The sequence below is a fragment of the Chiloscyllium punctatum genome, chromosome 2 (genome assembly GCF_047496795.1).
Source record: "Chiloscyllium punctatum isolate Juve2018m chromosome 2, sChiPun1.3, whole genome shotgun sequence".
Lineage (NCBI taxonomy): Eukaryota > Metazoa > Chordata > Chondrichthyes > Orectolobiformes > Hemiscylliidae > Chiloscyllium > Chiloscyllium punctatum.
This window is the reverse complement of record NC_092740.1, coordinates 47,275,175-47,281,174: the sequence shown is the minus strand read 5'-3', so window position 1 is coordinate 47,281,174 and position 6,000 is coordinate 47,275,175. Positions and strand designations below refer to the sequence as shown.

The window sequence follows — 6,000 nt, the reverse complement described above, 5'->3', positions numbered from 1 at the left end:
ATACCAAGACCCCACCAGAGTTCATTTCATGTTCCCAAAGTGTTTACCTTCGAGGGAAACAAGGCTTTCAAAGTTAAATTTTAACGGGGTGACACTTTTAAGAATTGGTATTTCTCCCGAGATTTAAGTGGGTTTGCGACTCTTACTTGTAGCGGCTATTGACACAAGTCGGCCAAAACAAAGATTGAACTAAAAAAAAAGCTCGGCAAGCTTATCAGCATCTGTAAAAAGTAAAACATAATTAACATAGTCTCTCATCTGAAATGCAACATGCCCCTAACTTGCTGTTGCAATACCTGGAGCCCGGTGCACGTTGGGAAATGTGTTTGGCTACAACGTGCCGGACTACAACTCCCGTGAAGCATTGCGGGCCCAGTTGTCTGATGGGATAGCGGAGGAGTGTCAGGCTGCGGGGGAAGAGGATGGGTGACTGAGTTGAGTCTGGGGTCGGGGGTTGTGAGAGTACTCGGGAGTCGGAGACAGCACGTGTCAGGTGGAGTGACAGGGAGGTGCGCATAACGCCGCCAGCAGCAGCAGCAGCAGCCCTGGGTCTGTTAGGCCCATCCCTGCTCTGAGAGGTGAGTAATCGGGGGAAGCGGGGCACGGCTGGCCGCTGGAAAAAGGCCCCGAACGGGCTCCACGCCTCGGTGTAAAACTTTGACCCTGACAGGTCCCCGCCAGCAGCACCACCGGCTTGTGTGACCCCGTGTACCAGCTTCCAGCGTGAGGACTTATAAACATCCGCAAAACAGGTGCCCACGCCAAAACCTAGAACATTTAAAACATAGACTTCCTATGATTTAATCAATTCCTAATTGTTTTTATATGCATCTTCGATGAAGATGAAGTTACGGTTCAGTGGTAGCACTGCGGCCTCTGAGCAAATCCCATTCGTGGGTTTTAACGCATAAATTGTGTTGATACTTCCATTCAATTACTGAGTGTATTGCCTTTTCGATATTAAAAGAAGTCTCTCTCTCTGTCTTTTCAAGAGCAATAAAATGCTGTTTGAAAAAAGCCAGTGGTATTTTCATGTTTTGATAAACATGTGTTTGAAATGGTTATTTATCCCTATCATTTGTAAACCTTCACATTAGTCCATATGTTTCACCAAGTTACAACAGTAGCAACATTTCCAGAGTGCACAATTTATTTGAATGTTACATTATCTATTAACAGGTGAGAGTTTTGCTGGCTAGTCCAGTATTTATTGTCTGTTCATAATTGTCCTCATTGAACTGCTCCACTCCATGATGGGTAGGTGCATGCATAGGGCTGTAGGAAGCGATTCAAATTTTTGATGTCGTGACAGTGAAGGAACAGTGATGTCCAAGTCAGGATGTTGTGTGACTTAGAGGGGATCCTGCAGGTGGTAAAGTTCCTATGTATTTGCAGCTGTTGTACTTCAAGGTGGTAAAGGTTACAAATTTGAAAGACACTGTAGAGTCATAGAGATGTACAGCACGGAAACAGATTCTATGGTCCAACTCATTCATGCTGACTAGATATCCTGAATTAATTGAGACCCATTTGCCAGCACTTAACCAATATCCCTCTAAACCTTATTCATATGCCCATCCAAATCCCTTTTAAATGTTGTAATTGTGTTAGCCTCCACCATTTCCTGTTGCAGCAAATTCCATACATGCACCACTCTTTGCATGAAAAAAATACCCTAAGTCCCTTTTAAATCTTTCCCTCTCACTCTAAACCTGTGCCTTCTAGTTTTGAACTCCTCCATCCCAGGGAAAATACCTTGTCTATTTATCCTATCCATGCCCCTCATGGTTTTATAAAGCTGTAAGGTTACCCCTCAGCCTTCGATGCTCCAGGGAAAATAACCCCAGCCTCTATTTATAGTTCAAATCCTCCAACCCTGGCAACATCCTTATAAATCTTTTCTGAACCCTTTTAAGTTTCACAGCATCCTTCTGGGAGGAGGGAGACCAGAATTGCACACAATGTTCCAAAAGTGCCCTAACCAATGCCCTGTAAAACTGCAACATGACCTCCTAACTGCTATACTCAATGCTCTGACCAATAGAGGAAAGCATACCAAATGCTGCCTTCAATATCTTGTCGTCCTGCAACTCCACTTTCAAGGAGCTATGAACCTGCACCCCAAGGTCTCTTTGTTCAGCAAGACTCCCCAGGACCTTAATATTAAGATGTAAGTCCTGCCCTGATTTGCCTTCCCAAAATGCAGCACCCCACATTTATCAAAATTAAGCTCCATCTGCCACTTGAAGGAGCAAGAGTGAGTTTCTGCAGTAAATCTTGTAAATGCTACACACTGTATTTCTTCTGTGTTGAGTGTGATGAGTGAATGTTGAAGGTGCTAGATCAAACAAGCTGTCCTGAATGATGATAAGCTTGGAGAAAGTGAGGACTGCAGGTGCTGGAGAGTCAGTCAGAAAGTATGACGCTGGAAAAGCACAGCCAGTCAAGCAACATCTGAGGAGCAGAAGAGTTTTGAACATAAGCTGTTCATCAGGAATGTTAAGCTTGTTGAGTATTTTGGAACTGCAGTCATCCAGGGAGGTGTGGATTCCATCAGGTTAGAGACTTGTGTGCTGTAAATGGTGTGTAGGATATGAGGAATCAGGAGATGGGTGACTTGCAGCCTCTGACCTGCTGTTGTAGCTCCAGTATTTGTATGGACTATCCAGTTCAGCTTCTGTTAAGGAGTAATCCTTAGTTATTTAATTGTGGTGAATTCACTGCATGGCCTCTGTTTCTGTTCTCATACAGCCTTGGTTCAAACATGAACAAAATACCTTCTTTGTAATCTCATCCATTATGTCAATTGTACCCTCACTGTTGGTATCCATCCAACTGACGCTCAGTCCCCTACCATCTAGAAGCACATGGACGGCAGATATATGGAAACATCACTTGCCAATTTCTCTCCAAGTCACTCACCATTCTGACTTGGAAATATATTGCCATTCCTTCGCAATTGCTATTTCAAAATCCTCTCTCATAACATAATGTGTGTACCTACATCAAATCATAGAATCCCTAGAGTGTGGAAGCAGGCCATTTGACCTATTGAGTCCACATAGACCCTCTAACATCTCCTACAGATCCACTCCCCTGTCCTATCCCTGTAACTCTGCCTTGCCTTAGTCTGCACATTCCCTGGGCAGGTGAGCACAGCCAAACCACCTAACCTGCACATCTTTGGAATGTGGGAGGAAACTGGAGCACCTGGAGGAAAATTGCACAGACATTGGGAGAATGTGCAAACTCTGCACAGACTGTCACCCAAGGGTGGAATCAAACCCAGGTCACTGAACCACTATACTGTCCTACAAGTGGACTACAATAATGAAGAATGCTGCTTCCCATCACAACCACAAGAACAATTTGGGATGGGTAATAAAAGTGAACTGAGCCACTATAATCCTCATCTCACAAATAAATTAATAAAAATATTCTGAATGAACCCACATGAGGAAGCGTCATGTCCAGCTTATCAAAACCATTCAGGATCTTAAAATCTTCAAGAAAGATATTAGTCACTCTTTTAAACTCTAAAGAGAACAAGCCCTGTCTGTTGTATGTATCTGCATAAGACAATTCACATATTTCAAATATCATAGTAGTAAACTCCTCAGAGCTGCCTGAATGCGTTTATTTCCTAAAATAAGAAGACCAAAACTGCACACCAAATGAGATGTAGTCTTGTCAATAACCTGAACTGAAACAAAACATTCTTTCATATTCAGTTGCTCTTATAATAAAGTAGACAATCTTATTAGTTTTCTTAACTGCTGTACCAGCATTCTGCCTTTTTCAATTCATGCACTATAACACCAAGATCCCTTTGCACTTGGGAATTCTGCAGTCGTACTCCAATTAAGTAGTACACTACATTTTAATTTTTCCTATGAAAGTGACCATTTTTCCAATATTAGATTTGTTTTTGTTACCTCACTCAACCTATCTACATCTGTAACACCCTTACATCATCTTTGTATCAGTTTAGTGTGTGTCACAGTGATGCCTGCGAATTTAACTGCCATGCCTGAGATGTAAATTGTAGAAGGTTGAGGCCCAGCACAGACTGCTGCGGGAGTCCACTCATCACATGCTGCTAATCAGACAAGTACCCATTTAAGCATATTTTGTTTTATGCCAGCGAGTCAATCTTCTCTCCATTCTAATATGTTACCGTCTACACGATGAGCTTTTGTTATTTGCAATAATCTTTGTTGTGCCATCTTATCAAATGCTTTGTGGAAATGCAGATCTAGTATGCTGATTTAAACTCTTCTTTATCCACACCACATATTGCATCTGCAATGAATTCCAGTAAATTGGTTATGAATGATATCCCTTTATTATAACCATGTTGACAACCCAATTATGTTGAAATTTTTTAAATGATCACCTTGAATCCCTTTATCAATCAATTCTAAAACATTCTCCATGACAGATGATGAATAAACTATTCAACTTTCCTGTTTTATGCCTCCCTCACTTCTTAAATAGAGGGGCTTCACTCACTGCTTTCCAGTCTGTTGGAATCTTTTCTGAATTTAGGGAATTTTGGAAAACTTAATGCCATTTGACATATTACCTCATTGGCTCCCACTCAAGACCCTCCTAAGATGAAGTCCATTTGAGGTAGAGATCTGTCCACAGCTGTTTGCTTAGTACCATTTCCCTTGTGATTGGTACTTTCACTAAATTCCTCTCTCCGTCCTCCTGGTTCATTGCTATTACTGCGTTTCACTTTGTATTTTCTATAATGAAGACAGAAGCAAAATATTTGTTTGTTCCATCCATCATTTCCTTACCTCCTATTAACTCCCCATTTTCATTGTCCAGAAGAACAACACTCACTTCACTCTTTTTCTTTTTGAAAACCTGTAGAAACTCCTGTTATCCAATTTTTACATTTCTGTGTAGCTTCATTTCACACTCGAATTTCTTCCTCCAATGAACCTTTTAGTCATTTGCTGCTGTCCTTTACATTGGGAGCAACCATCTGACCTGCCAGTCATCTTGGTGCAACAGTGTACTTAGGTTTGATGCTTTCCCTTGAGAATATTTCTTTATAGTAGAAATATGTATATTCTGAGTTCTGAAATATCCCAGTAAATGCCTGGAATAGTTGTTCACTTCAGCTGGCTCAGCTTTCATGCCCACATATGCCATTATTTAGGCTTAAAATAAAGTCTTAGCCTCAATCTTCTCCCTTTCAAACTGGGTTAAAATTTAATAATGTTGTGTCACAGCTACCAATGCCAGCCTTAACTGTAAAGTCTTTAATTAATCTTATCACATTGCACAATACCAAATCTAATATAATCTGTTCTTAGGTTGCTTCTAAAACATTGTGCTCTAAGAAACTAACTTGAAAGCATTCTATGAACTCCACATTCAGGCTACTACTGCAAACCTGATCTTCTAGTTTATATGTCGACTTAAGTTACCCATGATTATTGTCATCCCTTTATTTCAAACACCCGATATTTTTTATTGTATTTTAAACGACAGTGTTAACTCCTCCACCTTTACTTCCCGTTTTTCTTTAATGTCCTGTACCCCTCTTCAGAACACAATGCTTGTCATCCTGAAGCCTGTCTCCAGATTGGCTCTCCCATCCCTATTTATTTATTTCACTGTGCACTGTATTGATTAGATTAGATTAGACTACTTACAGTGTGGAAACAGGCCCTTCGGCCCAACAAGTCCACATTGACCTGCCTAAGCGCAACCCACCCAGACCCATTTCCCTACATTTACCCCTTCACACTATGGGCAATTTATCATGGCCAATTCACCTAACCTGCACATTTTTGGACTGTGGGAGGAAACCGGAGCACCCGGGGGAAACCCACGCAGACACTGGAAGAATGTGCAAACTCCACACAGTCGCCTGAGATGGGAATTGAACCCGGGTCTCTGGCGCTGTGAGGCAGCAGTGCTAACTACTGTGCCACCGTGCCACCCACAAAAGCATTGTGGAGAATGTGGGCATTGATCCCA

At 41.7% G+C, this 6,000-nt stretch overlaps 1 protein-coding gene across 3 annotated transcripts in view; it reads left to right on the top strand.

Annotated features, from left to right (window-relative positions):
• The first annotated feature begins 401 nt into the window (after positions 1-401).
• Positions 402-6,000, top strand: part of LOC140483658 (uncharacterized) — a 97,420-nt gene continuing 91,821 nt past the window's right edge. For all 3 annotated transcript variants that reach the window (XM_072582028.1, XM_072582020.1, XM_072582011.1), the window contains exon 1: positions 402-578. The gene's annotated coding sequence lies outside the window, so the exon portion shown is untranslated. The remainder of the gene's footprint in view (positions 579-6,000) is intronic.